The sequence below is a fragment of the Seriola aureovittata genome, chromosome 14 (assembly GCF_021018895.1).
Source record: "Seriola aureovittata isolate HTS-2021-v1 ecotype China chromosome 14, ASM2101889v1, whole genome shotgun sequence".
Lineage (NCBI taxonomy): Eukaryota > Metazoa > Chordata > Actinopteri > Carangiformes > Carangidae > Seriola > Seriola aureovittata.
Genome location: NC_079377.1, coordinates 6,552,745 through 6,574,105, shown reverse-complemented (window position 1 = coordinate 6,574,105; position 21,361 = coordinate 6,552,745). Strand labels below are relative to the sequence as shown.

The window sequence follows — 21,361 nt, the reverse complement described above, 5'->3', positions numbered from 1 at the left end:
TCTATCTCTCTCTCTCTCTCGCTCGCTCGCTCTCTCTGTCTCTCTCTGTTTTAACTTGTCCTGGGTTTTATCCTCCCATGTGTACCAGGAAATTGCCCCATTCTCCAAAACAGACCACAAGTTTGTTTGTATCTCTGCCTCCTTACCATCAGAGCTAACCACACATAGACAAACACACACACACACAAACACACTCACAGACACACACACACATACAGTAGATAAACTCGCACACAGACACGCATGCACAGACATGCACAAATGCCCACATGCACTCTCACCCTCTTGTCAGGTATGTGTAGATACGCTGACAAATGTGTGTATGTGTGTGAGAGTGTGTGTGTGTGTGTGTGTGTGTGTGTGTGTGTGTGTGTGTGTGTGTGTGTGTGTGTGTATTTTTAGCGTCTCACTCGTATTGTTCTGCTTTGTACCAAAGCTTTGGGAGGTCTGATGACTGTGGGGTCCTGCGACATGTTTCCTGTTTACACTGCTCTACACAATAACTACCCAGCTGACGCATTGTGTGTGTGCTTACAGTACGCGAGTGTGTACAGTATTGTGTGCCTGTGTGTCTTGGCCTGTGAGCTCTTGCCCGCCTGTTTGTGTGTGCCGGCATGTCTGCCCGCCAATGATTTGTTGCCCTGTTACGTTAAAGCCCTGAGCCTCAGTCCATATTCCATAATGCTAATTCAAAGAGAAAATATTATGTCTCAGATAACTGGACAAGTGAGCCGTATGGCAGCCATGTTGTTTCTCCTGGAACCAAACTGCCTTACATGTGGAATGATAACAGAGGCTGGTGAAATAGTATTTTATTATTCTATGGATCAGCAGAAAAATAAACCATTGTGATATTACTGTCAGACTGTGTTATAGTAAGGGTTAGCTCAGGTTAGTTTAAGGTTAGCCTGCCACAGAAATGCCTTGAGTAAAGAAACAAGGAAATATACTGAAATAAATACTGACCAGTGTGAAAAGGTTGACTGGCGTTATTTAAAAGCCTTGAATATTCAATAGAAGTAAAGATTTTGTCACTGAATGTATAAGCTAGCATATGAGTACATTAAAGGAGTAATACACAAAGTTGTAAATAAAGGTAGTAGAAACCTGTCATGCCTGTACAGATCCCTCCTGACCTATACTTGTCCATCTCAAAGTGAAATACGTTTTTGACAGGAGGAACACGCTGTACAGTAAAAACAGGATAAAAAAGAAACATGTGGGACGTATTGATACTTAAAGCTGCATTAATCTAATCTAATGCAAAACTACCTTTCTAATGCTAAACTAATAGTTTTATATCAACAATGACTCAGCTCTATGTGTGTTTTACCATCTTTCATTATTTCACTGTTTTCATTTTACAGCCCAGAACTACTAACCCTAACCTGTTTTGATTCAGTCTCACTTCTTTCATCATGTAGTACGCAACCTGCCCACTGCCACAAGAAAAAACTGCTAGCTAACTGGTGAACACAGTGAAGCAATTTACCGCTAAAGAGCCAAACATTTTCTTCAAGTGGAAACACCAAAGAATATGACAAACCTCCAAATTCCCAGAGTGCACCAAATCTCTAAGGGGCTGGGGTTTTGTTTTTGCCCTAAAGTCACACATGAATGGCATTTGAACTGAAGGCATGTGGGTCAGCCGCAGAGTAGGAGTGGTTGATGGCCTACATCCTAGCTGAGAGAAAGAAGAGAGGAAAGGACATAAATTGTCCTGCTTCAAGGCTAACTGTTGCTTACTGCAGCTGTACTGTCTAATTTATGAAGCAGCATTCATGATGTTTCAGTCCTGCTCTAATACGTCTTCTCTGCCCTTCCCTTCATCAGCCTGAAGTCACTACATGTGAGCTGCAGTGTAACTGAAGGGATGTGTATCATCATCATCATCATCATCATCATCATCATCATCATCATCATCATCATCATCATCACCTGTGGATCTTTTTGTAGATACATGATGCACATGGACATGTTAGAGTTAGAGTTATTGTGCACGTTTCGGGAGGAACTCATCCACGAGCGTCATATCTGGCTGCACTGACAGATAAAACACATTTGTCTGCACATGCTCATGTGAGTGTGTGTGTTTGTATATTAGTCATCTCCTCAGTATTTCCAGGTCCCAGAGCTCTAGCTGCACAATTTAACTCAGCTCTGAGTAATGGGGCCAGCAGATGTTCTATCAGCAGAGGAGGAAAACAGCTATATTTGTGTTGCACTTTGTCCTCTTTGTAAAAATGTCTGTACATACAGCATAAAATACATCACCCCTGTCCAAGAGCTGAGCACGGGACTGAGGGAGGTGTGTTTTTGTTGGAAAATAAGAAACTCCTCAGAAAATTTCTCAGGAACCATTTTCTGTCTCATATATCGCCTTCAACCACTTCCAGCGTACAACCAGGGTCAAATTTCAGCATTTGCAAGTCTGTTTTTTTTGTCATAAGCTATAACCTGTCAAAAAGACAGGTCAAAAAGACAGGTTATAGCTGGCTGGCAGTTGGTTCACTGGCAGTAGAGGGACCAGAGACACAAAGTAAGGACAGCAGGACACCTTAAACTAAGAGACAACAGCTTTCCACTTGAGCTCCTTTCCTTTCCTTTCCTTTCCTTTCCTTTCCTTTCCTTTCCTTTCCTTCTCTAATGTCACTTTTAACTCTAATCAGGTTTGACTCCACTTTGATTCCATAAAACAAGGACTTCTTTAAAGGCGACCCATCAGCGGTCCATCTGGGAGAACTTTAAATGTCGTTTCAACAACCTACCAAAATGTCATTACAATGTCAAAGCAAGAGAAAAAAAAGAAAAAAAGAAAAACGAGGTTCATGCAACCTGCAGGAGATGTAACAGGGTGTAATAATCAGTCTAAGAGTTGTTTTTTTGACTGTTCTTGGTGTTTTAATGGAAGCTGTGTCTGATCCACAGCAAAACCAAATGATGAAGTGAATAAATCTTCATCTACATCAAATCTAAATGTGGGGAAAAAATGAAAAAAACATCTTCAAGATGTTGGAACTGTCCTTTAAATGTCTTTAGTTTTCAAAAAGCAGACTCAAGTAGAGCGATCATATGAGTCAGGAATGAAATGTGGAGAGACTGCAGGAATGTTGAAATGTTCAAGCCTGACATGGCAGCCAGGTTGACGTGAACAATCCCGCTGGTCCTCTGTTTATTGTTCTATCTGAGCCGCCGGGGCAATTAATCACCCATCTGCACACACATGCACAAACACACACCTTCTTCTTCAAAAGCCCAGTCTGCTCTCGGTTTGTTGAAACTCCAAAATTACAAGTCTGACTTTTCTGGAATCTGATGCTGAGTTTGCTAATTTTTACCATTTCTGTGCCGCACGAGAATAACATATTAATCCGAGTGACGTTCCTCTTTAAGAGATGCAACGACGACCTGCGCGAGGACTGTGTCAGAAGTGCAATTGTTTAACCCGGCTCAAGTGTATACTTATAAGGCACGCTCGGTCCAAGCCAAACAGCTCTGCAGGTCTTGATTTCAGACCTGCTACAGCCTTTAATGGCTAAGTCAACATGAAGTCAGCAGCAGAGTATTACAGCTGCTGAATGCTCCGGCTGCTTTCAAAGACAGAAAGGTGGACCTCTTACACACTGAACCTCTTGTGTGTGCGTGCGTGCGCGTGCGTGTGTGTGTGTGTGTGTGTGTGACAGTGTATGTTGAAGGATGTGGTGCTGTGAGACTCAAAGCGTAGTGATATAGAATTGTTTGGCTTGGATTTAGAGGAGAATAAAAATCAAAAGTTAGGCTACTAGAAACATGCTGCAGCCCATTCTCGATAGAAACTGAGACGGATGATCCACTTTTATCTGTTGGTGTCTCCACCAGACAGAGAAGATTCTGAAGTTTCATATTCATCCATTTATTTTGGTAGATAGCAGGTTTGATATTCATTAGCTTCTGTGACAACCCTGTTGGAAGTTTCCTGAATTATGGCATCGGCCTGAGGTGTTAATGTTGCAAGACGCAACTTGAAGCCTCACTATGCAACTTTTTGCCCGGAGGCAGAGAGTGCATTGTTAGTCACGCTCTCCTCTCCCTCAGCACGTCGAGTTTCCACCCTAGAAGTTGTCAATCATTTAGTTGAGCTGTTTACCTGTGAATCTGCAGCTAGCCTGAGGCTGTCGGAGCCAGGTTTGAAGAAGCAGAGTCACCGGAGGGAAAAATAAAAGTTACATCTGTGTTTTCTACTGTTGTTGTCTGATTCCCATTGACACTCTTTTCTCCTCTACAGGCACTTAAGGCTCCTTTAATCAATATTTTCTTCCAGCTCATTGTTTTGGTTTCACGGCCAACCGTTTTACTGTTTTGTTTTTCAGCATACTTTCCAGATGCAGAAGACAACTGTTTTCAGTTCGAAAAGCTTTGATGTTCAATCTGTGCACTACCTGAGCAGTAACAAACAGCAGACAGAAAAAGTTAGCAACTCACTGGTAAACAAAAGGCACTGTTGAGCAGGTAAAGAGCATGATATTTCACTTAAGAGTTGGTGGAGACCTAAAATGGAGCTAAAAGGAGAATGAATATTGGCCACAAACACAACTCTAAATGAAAGCTAATGCGACTTCGTGCCTGCATGTAGATGGGTAAATAGGCAACTTTTTGCTAACACATTAGCCATATCAACTTTATAAGGTGATATTATGTCAGTGTTGTTTCTACAGTGCTGCCCCCAAGAGGCCAGAAATGTGATTAATGCAGGTTTAATGAAAGAAGAAAACGTAGCCATTTTGACAGGTTCTGCTTTAATCTGCTGTGTTTTCCAAACGTATCGAAGACGAGTTCCTGGAGTTACACCTCAGTACTCATGAGGTGGTACAGTCATGGTTACTTTTCATGGTTTTCTGAAGTGCTGTCGATTCTGATTGGTCAAGCATGTGTGGTCACATCATAACAAGGATAACTGCAACAAACACAACAAATCTACCATGTTACTTCTACTGCCTCAACCCGGTATCTGCCTGTATCAACCAGGACAACCAACTCTCATTTAGAAAAAGAAGAACAATGAACAGTGTTTGCTGGAGAAATAAAGAGGCACAGATTAGTATGTAGAGGAGAGGAGGCCATTCAGCGAGAGCTGCAGTCAATGAATGGACAGCTCAACTGAAAACGTCAAAGTGGTTTGACTTGTTTTGAGCCACCAATCCAAGAGCGAGTTCTTCATCTGCATTTTAAACATGATCACATGTTCAAATAAAAGTGAAAGAAAGTAAGTTAACATCACTGATTTTACTCCCATACCTAACGGCACATGAGAATTACATAGTTGAAACTTGTATCAAAGCCTTACAATGTTCAGGCTCTGAAAAGCCACATGTTAAGGGTTGTTACGTTCCTGTAGTGGACATGGGGCTATTATGGTCATTTAAATGTGATGCATTACATTAATAATTACATGTAAGAGGTATTGCGGTTGTACTGTACACTACCGCCAGCAATCTCTATTCAGCAGTTAGTCTGAACAAGTCCCACCTTAAAGTCGGATGTTGCAGTGACTGACAATGTATTAAAACTGTACACTTTATTTTCTTTTGGCCTCCATATATTTATTTGCCTTAGCATTCAATATCATCATCATCATCATCATCATCATCATCTACCTCACCAGTTTCAGCACAGACTCTTATGAGCTGTCCGTCAACATTGCCTGACTTTCCTCCAGTCACAGCAAACACATGAACTCCAGTCCTTTCTCTAATTGCACGCAGTCCTGAAACGCACGCTAATGCTCTTCAATTCACATTGAGCTCATACTCTGTTTATAGCTCTGCGCTGTATGGCACATATTCCTCTGTCATCATAGCTTTTCCACACACCCTCACTAATAACTTATAGAAGCTGTTACTGATATACGCCAGCCAAGGCAGCATTGAAAATACTTTTTTTACTGTCAGATCTGTGCTGGATAATGCCAATTCATATGGTTTAATAAGTGGTGTTTATGGCACAGCAAGGCCCACAGAGAGGTCTACTGCTTCTAATATATTTTTAACAAAGAGGCTTTTATTGATTGTTGGACTTAGTGGGCAATTGCGCACCATGTACTTGGATAAATCCAAACACAAAGGACATAATTGTAAATAAATTTACATTTACACAAACACACTTGAGTCGGCCTGGGAGCAAGAAGAAGAAGTAGACGAAGAGTAAAGAGTAGTAGAAGAAGGACTAGCAAAGCAATTATCTTTAGAAAGACATGAAGTCCATATGATGAAATATGTAATTGCATATACTGTAATTTATTCCATGTTTAACTCAGATTCTCCACGCCAGGGGATTCACACACAGTTTGTTTTCATGTGTTTGCATACCTTAAGCATGGACCCATGTTCCATGTGTTCATACTGTATATACATATATATATATATATATAAATATATATGTGTGTGTGTGATTGAGTGTGTGTGCGTATAGAAAGCATAGCGGGCATTATGGGGCTCTCCAGCCGTTCAGAGCACAGCTGGTTGTGTTTAGACTGTTTGTCAGCCTATAGCGGCAGCATGACAGACAGACAGACGTGTAAATATTCTTTAAATATATCCATTAACGTGTCGTGCAATTTAGATCCGAGTTTAAAGGTGCTTGTGACACGGACAACCTGGAGCCCCCTAATGGCAGTATGCAGTAATTATACTGAAATTACGACTGAAATGATCAGAATTCATATTAAATTATGTTACAAAACTACCACTACTTCCCCCGCGACTATAAAGAGCTTCATTAAAAGTTTAATTGTGCAAATTGATGGAAGCTCAATATGATGGTTTTCTCTTTGTAGCTTTATGATTTAAGTCAGAAGTATCAAACCATGTGACAGAGATCTGAAAACATGTCTAGAAGACTGCAGTAATCAGCAGGCCTCCTACCAGTCAAGAGGAAACCAGGGCACTTGGAGTTGTAGCTCTGCCAGCTGATGAATGTAAGTCCAATATTTACTCTCCTTACAGCTCTGTTTTGTTTTCCACCAACTCTTCAGCTGCTAAATGCTCCGCTATGTTCACCAGCTAGTCGCTAACTTTGTGTGGCTGCTGGCTGGTGCAGGGCGGGTAGTGTACAGCGGGTTTACCATCATCATTGAAGACGGCTACCTGCTATGTCAGAGAAAGACAGCTGAGAGGAGTGAGCCTCAGGTGATTAAATCACTGATATATTTCACATTACAGTGACACTAAAAACACGACTTCCCCCAGGTGCCATCTGATTTTGTGCCATAGACTACATGTATAATAGTTGTGGCCCATAAATGGCAATTAGATTTGGCTACGTGTTTGCGATCTGGATTGTTGAGAATCAGCTTCACCCACAAGCAGTTGGGCCTGGTTAGTGCCAGTGTCGGCAATCAGTTCTTGGGCCTTTTAGAGAAACTAAACTGAGCAGTGTTTCCCTTTAAGAAATCCAACAGGTTTCTTACAGCCACACACACAGATGTGTTTGCTGTCCTGGGTCATCATTTCAGCTGGTTCCTCTAAAGTAAGAGCCTTTATGTATTTGAACATTTTATACAGTCTCATGAGGAACTCAGTCACACGTAGAGATGTGAAAGTAGACAGAGAATTTTTAAATGGACAGAAAAGCAGAAGGGAAGGTCATGCTCATGAAAAATAGAAACGTATTTTCTATTTCCCCCACAAACAAACCAGTACAGAATGTTCTTGGCCAATTGCCAGCGGGTGAATGAAGAGACCGTCTCTCTCTCTCTTTCCATCTCTGACTCTCTGTATACCTCTCTCGCCCCTCGTTTCTCTCCTCCCTCGGAGCGACAGATGAATGGTTAACAGAGGAATGGAGGAAATATCCAGCAGCCAGATTCCTCAGCTCTTGTAATGCCATTCACACGGGTGTGAGTGTGTCACTGTGGTGTGTGTGTTTGACAGCACGCATGCCTACAGTACTGCATGTGCAAATGTGTGTGTGTGTGTGTGTGGATGCGTGTCAGTTCTTTCACCGCTGTTGTAAACATCTGCATGTTCATTTCAGATAACCTTTGTTTTGCAACGTTGTGTTTTGCTGGAGGGCTTTGCCAAGCTGGAGGTACACACTCTCACACACTCTCTCTCACACACACACACACACACACACACACACACACACACACACACACCTCCAGACACGAATACCTGCATCTACAGACAGTAAAGTACAGTATGTGGTAATTTACTCACATGAACACTCTACAATTGAGTCTGCCAACTCTTATATAACCTACTGAAGTTGTATCAGAAAGGACTGGGCCATGAAGTAGAGCACAGCTGGAAGGAAACACACACACACACACACACACACACACACACACTACAGGTCCAGATAAGATTTGTAGCTGTGATTTTCCTCATTCATCACAACCACTGAGGTGTAGCGGTGCCCAACAGTGGATGGATCTTCTTTGCAGGAAACACTTGCGTGCGTGCGTGCATGTGTGTGTGGGAGAAAGACAGAGATATAAGTGTAAGGAAAGAAAAACATGTGTGTGAATAGATGGGTGTGTTTGCATGTGTGTGTGTGTGTGTGCGTGTGTGTGTGTGTGTGTGTGTTCTTCCCTTTTGCACATAGCCATGTATCCACAGGGCCTCTGACATGAACTTCAGGGAGCAGTGTGAGGTTAAGTTGTACAAGAAAGAGACCCCCCCTTCACCTCCGGCAACACTATATCTCTCTTTCTCTCTTTCTCTCTCTCTCTGTGCTCAGCCTTTTGCTGTTTATTTGTGCAGGTTTCACTAATCAGCCTGATGTTTTGTCTCTTGATTGGCTGCAGTAATGAGGTCACAGAGGTCAACAGCACAGATCTTTATCCAACTGACTGTGTGTGTGTGTGTGTGTGTGTGTGTGTGTGTGTGTGTGTGTGTGTGTGTGTGTGTATATGCTGCTGTTAATGAGTGTATCGCTGGTACATATGGATTCATGCTTGCAATTTACATACTGGAACGCTGGTGTAGTGAAACATATGGAGCTTGTGCATGTTCAAAACCACACACACACACACACACACACATGCACACACACACACTGATTGATGACCCAGTTAATGTGGCTGTGTGAAATAGAAGAGACCCAGGCAGGTCATTGCCTTCTGACATCCATCTATCAACACCTCGCACTGGGGGACTATTCTAGCTGCTAAGTTAAACACACACTGTACTGTTAATGCATATATGTGTGTGTGTGTGTGTGTGTGTGTGTGTGTGTGTGTGTGGTGTGTGTGTGTGTGTGTGTGTGTGTGTTGAGGTATGCAAACCTGCCTTGCACAGGGAGATGAATGAGTTTTGGAAAGTGCCACATAGCCGTGCCTGAGTCTTGTGAGGATGTGTTCCAGGTCAGGAGTTATGAACCAAAAACCCAGTTTCCTCACTCACACACACACACACACACACACACACTCAAACACACACACACACACACACACACACACACACACACACACACTCACACACACACACACACACACACACAAACACACACACACACACAAACACACACCCACACACGTTTTTAACATCCCAGATTTATAATAATGAGCTCTTTGTTAGTGTTCAGGTTCAGTTCATCTTTTCTAGTGTACAGTAAAGACTCTGACCTGTCTAGGGAAACAAATACCTGCTATAACAAGAGGGTCAGGGGCTTTAGAGAAAAGTCCTTTCCAATTTCTCTCCTAATTCTTATCACATTTTTGCAATTTTATTAATAAATTAGAAAACAGTGTCCCATTATCATTCTACAATCAGCCATTTGTAGTTTGGTTACGATGTGTGTAAAGTTTGCAGAAATGGATGGAAGCCAGAGTCGTTGAACAGACATGGAGAGACGTCAACCCCTCCCAACCCCAATACTGTAAATCTGTGGGAGACGCTTTTTCAAGTCCATTTTAACACAGTACTCACATGGTAGATGTATTTGTAATCATTCATCCTCTCCATACTTCCCATGTCATGATCCCCCATGTGCCATGACTGCACTGTAAAAAAAGGAGGGGGTGGGGGGTCTGTCATCCATGAAAAAAATGCATTCTGAAGTTCAGCCAAGGCTTTAGCAGTCAAATAAAGCAACACCCATCTGAAGCTACAAATGAAAGGTATCGATAGTAAAACTCACATAAGTATTCAAAAACAGGTGTACTATTCCTAAGAGGAACCTTTTTAAATAGAGTAAAAAGGTGGAGTTCAGATTCCTCACTTAAGTAAAAGTAGCAATACCACAATGTTGAAATACCACATTGCAAGAAGAGAACTACAATACCTGTGTAAAGAAATAGATGTGTTATCAGTAAAATGTAAACTAACCAGGTCTAGATGTTAAATGGATTCGGTGGAGTAAAAAGTCGTATTTCCAGCTGAGATGTAAAGTCAGATTGTGTTGAAGTGCAGTACTTGAGTAAATGTGCTTAGTTACCTTCCACCACTGTAGATTCCTATATGCTGCGGTGACCAGGTAGCATATAAGTACAGTAAGGAATCTACAGTAACGAATGACACTGCACAGTTTAAGCTCATCATAGTTTTTGCATGTGAAAGTGTGCTCTGAAAAAAAAACTGCAGCTGTTAGATTAATCCAGAGGAGGAAAAGAGCTGGTGGGGGGAAAAAGTATCAAGTCTCTCAAAATGGAATTACTCAAGGCAATGTGGTAAGATAACTCCACCTGTTTCCAATGCTCCCAGAATTTCACTCTCAGAGATTTTAAACATCTTGAAAATAAATAGAAATCAGGCCACAGATTTTGCTCAGATAAACATTAGTGGGAATGTGTTAAACAGAGATTGAACCAGATTCCAGCACCTTTCAAAAAGAAAAAAAGACAAAGTTATTACTGTCATAACGGCATAAACAGCAGGAGTGAGGTACAAGCTGACAAAAACAGGATATAATGTGAAACCGAGGGTTGACTTATCGGTTCAACAGTGACTAAAAAATCTGGGACTTATTGAGAATTCTGTGTTTGGATGTTGAGTGGGCTGTGAGCATCACGTATGTGGAACACAAGGGATTGATCAAATGCGGCCAGCATGACCTTTCCATCTTTCACCATCTACGCATACAGTGTGCTCTGGCTCCCCGAGAACTTGTTGTTCTACTAATTCAGCTGACTGAGCACATAAAGTCTGGGAAAACGCCGCGAGCCAAGGACGAGAGAGGACTTTGAGAGTCATTATCGCCGCCACATCTGTTGGTTTCACTCAAGTCAAGATTCCCCCGGCACTAATACCTGTTAGATAACTTCATCCACAAAGGCAGAGAGAGAGAGAGAGAGAGAGAAAGCAGAGCGGGATGGGGGGGTTGGGGGGATGCAAACACTAGGGGGCAGGCTAACACAAAGCAAGAGGAGACTGCAGTCTTGAATCACTCACTCTAGTGAGACTGAGTTGTATGTTGGTTGATCACACACAGACATGTTGCCTGAAGCTCCCAACTTTTCAAACCCTGGTAGAAAACAACAGCACAGTCCCAATCTGACACAAACAGCCCTCTTTTTGTTTATACAGATGATCATCACTTTCTAATCACCCAATTTTTCAACTGGCATTAAACACATGGTCATTTAGTCTATAATAGCTCTGTTTAGTGCTCATTAAGCCATTAGAAAGTGCAGAGCAGCTGAAGGGCCGCACAGCAGCGTTCGCCCGGTTAGACAAAAGGCAGAGAATGGACGGCTTTATTCAGTCTCCTCAACTCGTCTCTGCTCAATATTCTCCACTCTTCTTCTTTTCACGGTTACATAAACATCTGAGATAGCCAGCCACATCCTCCACATTAGATTCCATTCAATCTGCACATAATGGCTGTGGTGTGGCTGTGCTGCTGCGGGGTGGAGGTCTCTTTCTCTCTCTCTCTCCCTCTCTCTCTCTCTCTCTCTCTCTCTGTTTCTCTAGGTTGGTGGGACCCAGCGGCGGTGCTGTTAAAGTGTCTGTTTAGCAGGGAAGCCAGCACTCCTTGATGTGGCTTCAGAGGAATGAGAGCCGCGGCCACAGAAGGAGCTGCATGGAGCTGCTTCAGCGAGCTGTAATATGAGTCAGAAAACAACACTGGGCACCTCCAGCCATGCTCGCTCACTGTGTGTGTTTACTTACTCTGTGTGTGTGTGTGTGTGTGTGTGTGTGTGTGTGTGAGAATGTGTATGTGTGCACTTGTGAATTGGTGCGATTGCAAACCGCATACCTGTGTGCCTCTGTGCTCACACTAACTAGAATATTATATTCTACATACCCGTCAGTGTAAGCTAAACTGTGTGTGCATGCGTAGCGTAATCTTTAAAGTAGTCTGCCCCCCTTTTTGAATATGCATGTGTGCGTGGTGTGTGTCCTTGTATGTTCATGCTGTTCTCTGTCATGTGAGTTCGTGTATGTTCATGCATTTGTGTGTGGTGTGAGTGTGTGCATGCTGTTGTGTGTGGTGTGTGGTTAAGATAAGATGAATGCCATTGATCCCTGCACAAGCATGTGCACACAGAATGTGTCTGTGTATTTCTGTGTGTGTGTGTGTGTGTGTGTGTGTGTGTGTGTATGCAGCCTAATGTACAGTGTAATTGTGTTATCTGATGTGCAGTAGCTGTCAGGTAAAGGTGTGTATTATGTGAATGCGGTGACTGATTACAAGAACATTCCGTTCATTCAGTACGTTCAGTACTGTGATAGCGGCTCTAATACTAAATTACATTGCATACTGTTGCATAAGGTTCCATAGATGCTGCTGCTTGTTCCACACGGACAAAGATATTTCTGGCTGCAGCATTCAGATGCTGCAGACCTGCAGAGATGAAAGGAATACTCAGATACAGACCCATACAACAATGTTAAAATGCTCCCCACTAGAGGTGGATCCAGTCTTAACCATTTACAGTATCTCATGTAGATTAAGTCTGGTCCAGTGGTTCTCAACCTAAGGGTTGAGCCCAGTTAAAGGGTCAACAGATACATCTGAAGTCTCGTGAGATGATGAATTACATTTCTTTGATTTATTTTTTTTTTTTGTGACAATTGGAGTATTTTACCTTTTTGTCTTTTTTGTGAAACATCTGAAACATGACGAGGCACCACAACTACACACAACTGTCTTTGTAAGAGGTCACAAGCTAAACAGGTTGGGGACCACTTTTTTCAATCTTTAACTATACATTATATTTTATAAGCTCCTATATCTGTTCTAAAAATCTAATGGAAATACTCCAGTAAAGTAGTAAAAGGTTAAATGTCCTTAGTTACTTTCCATCTCTTGTTAAATCAAAGATTACATAAAGGTTTTTTTTAGAGCAATGGTGCAAAAGTTGCGTCAAAACGTTGTAGGGATACGAAAAGCACATTCTGATATTCTTATAACCTAACAGGAATGTTAGGGGAACAGTCCCTGAACCAATAATTGCTAGTTCGGAGAGCAGTTAAACTTTTATAGTGACTATATAATGTAGTAATAGTAATGCAGTAGGAATTCTAATGCAGAATGGTGTGACTTGATTCCAGTGCTGTCACTGTGGACAGGGTGGAGATGTTTAGTTTTCATAATATCCTCAGTGGGGGCTATGGCTACATGTTTTTATCTTTATTCCAGTGAAGTCATACTTTTTCTTTCAGTTTGCTAAGTTGAATAAATACTAAATACTACAGTGCCCATGTGCCCTGACGATTGTCGCTATGGGGAATGGGATTGGGTAAGAGCCAGTATGCTAGAAAGACTTGCGTTGACTCTGGATTCATTCTTCTGATGATGCATTTGTCAAAAACAGATCCAAAGTCCCAAAGATCATCTTTGCAGCTTTGACTTTTTCTTTGTAAATCTTACATACTTTGTATTTTCAAACATTATTTTTTAACTTAGAATGTTACAAAAGAAAAGACGTTTATGACATTCCCATGTCTCCGCCAAACATAACATCACATCATGCTGGAGTGTAAACATCTCCACATCCAGCACACAGTGGATGTCTAGTCGTGTTTTTTTTTTTTTTTTTTTTTTACATAACTCAGTAACCCCACAAACTACTGTGGTTAGTTAATAGTATTCGAACATGTGGCCTTGGAAATACTGGGACACTCAGTTACCACTGAAAGTAAAATGCTAGTTAGCTCAACACGCTAATGTTTGTCGCCTACATTAGAGCAGACAAACTCACCGTTGAATTACTCCAACTACCCAACATGCTAATGCAGTTATAACTGTGACAGTAACTCAACAGTAGTGATACCATCACTGATGTGATTAGTGATTCTGATGCAGGAATACAAGAGTAATTGGCTCCAGTCTTACATCACACCGTCTCACCCGTGTACCCCTCCGCATCGGCTTGTTTTTAAACTGAAGCCTCTATTGTCCAGTGGTAAAGTGAGCTTTGAAACTGCTCTGAGTCATTAATTTAACTGGCCACAAAAGGAGGAGTTGAATGAAGAAAAGGAAACCAAACTCTTAATGAAGCAACCTGATTTTGGGATGCAACCGGGGGATTTTGTGGACCATTTAAGTCCATTGTACTTTCTCTTTCTCTTGATCTGGAGGACTCATTCTGGAAAGTCCCACTACTCACCTGCTGCTGTATCCCTCTCTGGGAAAAAATCTACTTCAAGAAATTCTGTCTCCTTTCTTTTAACAGAGCTCTCTGCTGTGTGTTTGGCCATTAAGGTGGGGTCTGTAGTAGGCAGGACAAGGTGTGTGTGTGTGTGATCAAACACACCTGGTCAGGACATGCCCCTCCCCGCCTCCCCACAGAACACAATTACCTCAATAGAGCAGCAGTAGTAGGGTCTCACAGGAAACACTATGCATAGTCTTGTGTGTGTGTGTGTGTGTGTGTGTGTGTGTGTGTGTTTGCATGCACACGTTCACGTCCATGCAGGGGAAGCTTTCAGCAACTGGTGTGAAGGAATCCAACTCCAGTGGCGGTGACCCCCCCCCCTTTCCCCTTCTTCCTCCCTTCTCTTCTCTTTCACTCTCTTCGTCATATCACCCCTGCTCCGCCTGCCCTGAACAGACAGCTGCGGAAGACATTATGTGATGCTACGTGTGTGTATTTGACGGAGAGAGATAAAAGAAAGAGAACGAGAGGATGAGGAGGGAGAGGGAGAGAGTGTGAGAGTCGAAGAAAGAGAGCATTCGACACAGTGGCAGCAGAAGGCGCGGTGAACTTTTGCCGACATATGTATGTGTTTCTGCCGTCCTCTCTCAAAAAACATTTGCATCTGGTTTGAAAACAACCCCTATGTAGCCCCCTCAACATATGTCTTGCAGATTTACATCAGTTGGATAATGTGTGTGAGTATGTGGGGAAGAGAAGGAGGGGACGGAGGGAGGGAGGGAGGGATGGATGGCTCCTTTTGTGCTCATTCAAAAGGACAGTCATTCAGTCATGCATTTAAACATTTGACCAAAGTTTAGGAATCTCTGGGTTCCTGTGCTTGAGCAGTATGGGTGGTGGGCTGACAGCTGATGGCTGGAGTTCAACCCTGATGTTAGTCTTTATGGTTATTTTACCACAATCTGAGGGGTCATTTCACCCACAATTTCAAAATTGCCTATTCATCATAGAAAATTGCATTTCATGGGAGAAAAAAAACATGCATATTCACTTTGTCTTTACAACTGTGTTCCCCTGCCAGAATCAAAGCAGTCTCCTCCAATCATCTATATTATTGTGGGCATGAAAGCTGGATGTTTGGGATTTGATTTATGGGAAAACCTGATGGGTCCATCACACATGCATTCTCATATGTGCTTGTGTTACATGTCGAAAGATGATTGTGTTTAGAGGGGAAATTCTTATTTCTGTAGGTTCAACCCCCATTTATCTTTTGATTTGGGCTACTTTTTATACCATTAGTGCACTTTTCATGTAAGGAAAGTTTATAGTCTATAGGTTGTTCCAGAGGTTTTCACACTGTAAGGAAAGCAGAAAGACTTGCTGAGGAGGCGTGGGGGGAGAGATGTGAGGCAAAGATACTATACAGTATACAGTGAAAAGGCGAGGTGCATGCAGGTGTCATAAAAACAAAGAAACTGGAAGTTACCGGAAGTAGGTTATTGTAGTTTGGCCTGCTCATCAACATGAGCAACAGTTGCAGCAGCAGCAGCAGCAGCAGGTACGCTTATTTAAAAAGCCTTAAATGCCTGATTACGGCAATTTGTGTCAAAAATCTGTGTCATAGCTCAAATCTGAACACAGATTCGGTTGACTAACACTTTCTGAGCATACCTCTTATGTCCATCACAAATAAACTTCCATTAACCTGCTCAGAAATCATAAGAAAAAAGACTCCAGAAGTTTCTTTAGTATTGCCGTTATTCTTTAAATTTAATTTGACAAAGTAGTACCTTTTCACTATACATGCAACATTAAGACATGCAGCAGCCTCTCTCCAGTATGTACTGTTTATATGATACAATTATAATCTTCATCTTTTTCCCATCTTGTCATGTTTTTGGTCTTTGGCTTTTTAGATGCCAAACGCTCCGCTGTGTTCACCCGCCAGTCGATAACTGTGTCCGTTGTGTTCTGAGCAGGTAGTGCACTGTAGGTTTGTGGAGCTTTTTCACTGAAGACAGCTGAAAATGAGTCGTGGGAGTGAACTAAAACAGCAAAGTTGTGGCCCAGACAGCTAAACAATGAGCTGAAACTCATTGTAAATGTCCATGAGTGGAGCTGCAAAATTGTGGGTCTGTTGCTGGGCGAAGCTGTTCATAATGTATCGCTAATAATAATGAAGAAGACAAAGCTTAATCATATTAAAGGACAACAACTGTCATTTTCAAGCATCAGAAATTTTTAAAAGTCAAATCTCATAAACCAAGAACACAGCAAGTGTGGTGTTTAAGGTAACACTGTTATTGTAGCTTGCTGAGTCAGCAAGGGCCAGCAAGTAGTAGACATGCTAGCAGTTTAGCTTGTTAGCAGTAGTGATAAAATATTAATTAAAGGGTTTAGATAACATTAGACAATGTTGACCTGTCACACTTCATTGTAGTGATGTTGTTGTGTTTTTACATCAGTTACTTTGGTCACTAATGTTTTCATAATTGAAGGAAATGACGGCCCAGACTATGAAAATAAGTTGTAATAAACCCTTGGAGTATTCATCTATGTGATTGTACTGTATGTCTGTGTTTTTGCAGGTATGGGTTTGTGTGCATGAGTGTCCTCCTGTGTGTGTATTATTGGCATGTGTCCACAGTGCGTCTGTATGTTTTCATGTGTTAGCTGTGGTATTGTCTGAGCGTATTTGCAGAGTATTAATCACTGTGTGAGTCAGTGTGTAGTTAGTGGCCGGATTCTGGACGTGGCTCCTTCATTAAAATGTTAACCAGGCCACATGGACAATGGACTCACTGTTCGTCCTGCTGTCCGCTTCATGCTGAACTATGTGTCTCTTTCTCTTTCTGCTTTCCTCTCTCTCTCTCTCAATCCCTCTCTCTGTATCTCTCTCTCTATGCCCTCTTCATCTCCCTCTTTATCTTCTGAAACAACCGTCAGCCTTGACTGTCGTTGAAACCACAAGCCCACAAACACAGACCCAGTTTTTTGGTTTTACCTTCCATCACTTGCTTTTTTCTCTTGCTCTCCTTTGTGTCCGTCCCTGTTCTTCTGTGCTGTGGTTACCGTGTCAGTCCTCTTTAGTTTCAACCTGAACACATTTCAACTCTGTATGAACCAGGCAGTCATAAATCTGATTATGTTCAGGCACGCTAATGTTACTGAATTACCTTTACACAAGTGTGTGTATTTGTATGCGTGGGTATCCATCTGTGCACACGTATGACTTTCCACATGTTCATATGGGTATTAGTGCAAGGATGCAGTTGCAGAAATGTTCATGTGTATATATAGTATATACACTAGGGTTAGCGTGATATTTATGCAATACTTTTCCTTTTTTTTTTAATTAAACACTAGCAGGTCAGCGTTGGCTCTGCATCTGAACTGACTGTAGGACAAAATTCATATTTGTATTAATATTTATTCGTGAATAACAATACACTCCAAGTATGAGAACACTATGACACAAAGCCAAGTCTGCTATTTGCTTTATCAGGGTGTATCAATCTGGTTGTGCAGTGGCAACTTACAAAGGGAAATCAAGGTAGGCTGTGTTGACATTATCACATGTTTTTCAAAGACTGTTTAAGTCTAGTAAACTTGTGTTTAACTTGAGTTATTATTCACCAACACAGCATTAAAGAAGATTTTCATTATAAGTCATTATTTATGGTCAAATGAGGTAACAATGGTGATTGTGCCTTTGACCCACTGATGCAATTCTATAAAAGTCCTTGTATTTTAGTTTTATGACCTGGGTGTCTCGTATGACTCACCTGCAAAGTCACAAGCCACACAAGTCACTAACACAGAGTTAGTGATGTGTGTTCACACAAATGTGGTTCAAAAACAAACCAGCAATTACCATATATGGCCTCAGGGGTCGCCAAAGATATCAAAACGGAGATCTTAAAGATTGCAGCTTTAAAGGAGATATTTGTAAGTTTTGCAATTGCTACATAGCCAGCGTTAGCATTAACAGCTGTTTACTTAACAGTTTAAAAGAAATGTTGCAAGTTCAGCATCAAACTTCGCTCCTTTACTCACCAAGAGCTGTATCCAGAGGTGGAAAGCAACGCTAATGCTAACTCTTGCCTCTATCACGTCTTTTCTTCTACTGACGTTAGCACGCTCACCAGCTAGCTCCAGCCCGTCTCGTCACTTTCTGATAGCAACTCACTGTAGCCTCCAATCCGCCCTGAAGACGTAGTGCTGCTCAGAGGGCGTATCATAACCTCTTGTCAAGTAAACACAAAGATGGCCGAAGAGCCCCTTTACACAGAAGTACTTTTGGTTTGGTTACCCTCAGCTCACTTGTTTAGAATAATAGTTAAACTGTTAGTCAGATCTTTGTATGGTGTAATATGATTTTAAGGCATCTGACAGCCAACAAGAGCAAGCATTTTCTTTGGCAATGTTATAATGTTTTATAATGATAATAGTGGAAATCACCACATTATTTGTGTTAGTGTGCCATGTTGCTAACTGACACAACTAAAAACACCCAAAATGTTGCTGTTGGCATGAACATTGTCAACTTATGCCAGATTTCAAATAAGTGATATTGCTGTCAGTCTTTAAGCAATAAACTTAAATATGAATCAATGAACTGAAAAATTATGCTATGTTAAATACAAAGCTAAATAGTCTGGTACATAACCCCTTGTAAAACCACAACTTGACACTGTTACATAAAGTCTATAAAAGTCTTTATGCTAAGCTAAGATGACTGCAGCCTCATGTCCAGTGTATAGATGTGAGAGTGGTATCAACCTTATCATCTAACAACAGAGTGACTTGTCATATTTCCCAAACTGATAAACTGTTCTCCCACGTAAATGCATACTTCGGCATACACAGCGTTTGTGTGTTTTGGTTTGTAACTCCAGCCTGTGTGCCAGGTCTGTAATATTCAGTGCAGTTTTAACCGTGAGAGTGTCCATGTTTCTCCAGGCCTGGTATCTGGTTAACCTGTCCCTGAGGATCAGCATGGGGGCTGGGGGCAGAGGCGAGGGGTAAGGGGGACGGTTGAGTGGCTAAGTTGGTGTGAAGAGGGGTGATGGAGGGAATATGGTACCGCCTCCTGAGACCAGAATGCTACATGTAGGGTAGTAATGAGGATCAAAGTGGCTCTGACACCCGTGAGTCCCATGGGCCATGTAGCCCTGTATCCGAACGCCCCCATCTTGCCCCCATCCACCCCCACACTCCCAAGCATCAAAGCAGCTATCGATCGCAACAGAGAAACAGGTGGGGTGTTCTGTGTGTGCGCGCGCGCGTGTGTGTGTGTGTGTGTGTGTGTGTGTGTGTGTGTATGTGTGTTCTGAGCTGCCTGTCTTTCAGCACTGCAGCTGGGCAGCTATCTCCTGGCTGCTGCCACAATAAAAATGAGGAGACACTTCCTCGTTTCTAACCACTGTTTCCTCTCAGAGAAAAGTCCCCTTCTACGGCATTTAACCCCTGTCACTCACACACACACACACACACACACGCACGCACACACACACGCACACACGCGCACACACAAACAGACACAAGTTCACCAAAGACACTGATATCATCTTTCTTTTTTTCAAAATCGACACAACCGGCCTGACCTTTGACCTTGTTGCCACAGTAACATGTTATTGACGTGAATTGGGAAGTGTAATTATAAAACCGAACACACCATCACCAACTCGTGGGAAGATATTCTCATTTCCCTGACCACAGGAGGTCAAAGGGGATTCAAGAGGAAGTGATGTCACGACTTACAGTCATGCTTCCATTGTAAAGATAGAGCTGGTGGAAAGTGTTCTCGGTCGGATGGGGGGTAAAAAGGAAGAAGGAAAACAGTATCTAACATCTTCTTGTAGAATGTTCATCCCACTCTGACATGGCTGTTTTTCCTCCCTCTCTCTCTCTCTCTCTCTGTCTCTCTCTCTGTCTCTCAGGCATACACAAACACACACACTCACACACAAAGACAAACTCCTCAGTCACCTACATTTCCACTCTGCAAATTACAGCCTGAATTACGGCCCCCACCAATCAAAGCATACATCTGTCACCAGCCCGCCAATCATGAGTCTCCGGGGTGCTGGTCGGCATGCAGGGCGGTCTAGGCAGACTTAAGGTGGTCATTTTCTGCTGAAGCCTGTAGTTAAAGTCCATGGGAACAGAAGGTCGGCCATTTTTGGTGCCCTGCAGACCCTCGCAGAGCTGACGGGGATGGTAGGGTTTTAAAAATGTAAACACTGAATCAGGCCTTTATCATAAAACTGAACTTCACTTTACTATCCTGTTTCAGCATAAAGGCTTGTTTTGCTGAATGAAGTCTAAGGAGATATGTATCGCTGACAGCTTTTATAGCAGCGTATCATCCAAAATTTCTAAGTGGCAGATTCCAGATTTGACACAGAATCTCACAAAATAGATAGTTTTGCAAACCTGCTATGTGTGACTCAACCCACAAACTATGAGAGTGCTTTTCCAAGCTGTGGGGAGTGTTCACAATCATGTTGTTCTATAACAAAACCGGCCAGAATAATATAGTCACGCTATTTAAATGTTCTTTGTAAAGTGTGATCCAAAAACAAGTATAGACTTTCAGGGCAGACATTTGAGCTACGCTGTGGAACTCCTTAACCATTTGACTTAACTTGAGAAAATTAAGTCCCAACTTGTGACCTGGTAAAATCTTAGATGAAAACAATAAGACATGAACAAGACAACCACACAACAAGAGTTAAGTTTGGACATGTCTTAGTTGTATTGAGACTTGACTTGGGTCTTGAGTTAAGCCTGCTTGGACAAGACTTGAGAACTGACTTTGACTTGTCTCAACAG

The 21,361-nt window shown here is 42.1% G+C and overlaps 1 long non-coding RNA gene across 1 annotated transcript; it reads right to left on the bottom strand.

The window, feature by feature from the left end:
* Nucleotides 1-16,286: 16,286 nt before the first annotated feature.
* LOC130181761 (uncharacterized) lies at nt 16,287-18,695 on the bottom strand. Its single transcript, XR_008829630.1, has 3 exons — nt 18,581-18,695; nt 17,529-17,621; nt 16,287-16,545 (listed from the first exon to the last, which is right to left on the bottom strand). It is a non-coding gene; the product is annotated as an uncharacterized LOC130181761 (long non-coding RNA).
* Nucleotides 18,696-21,361: the final 2,666 nt, after the last annotated feature.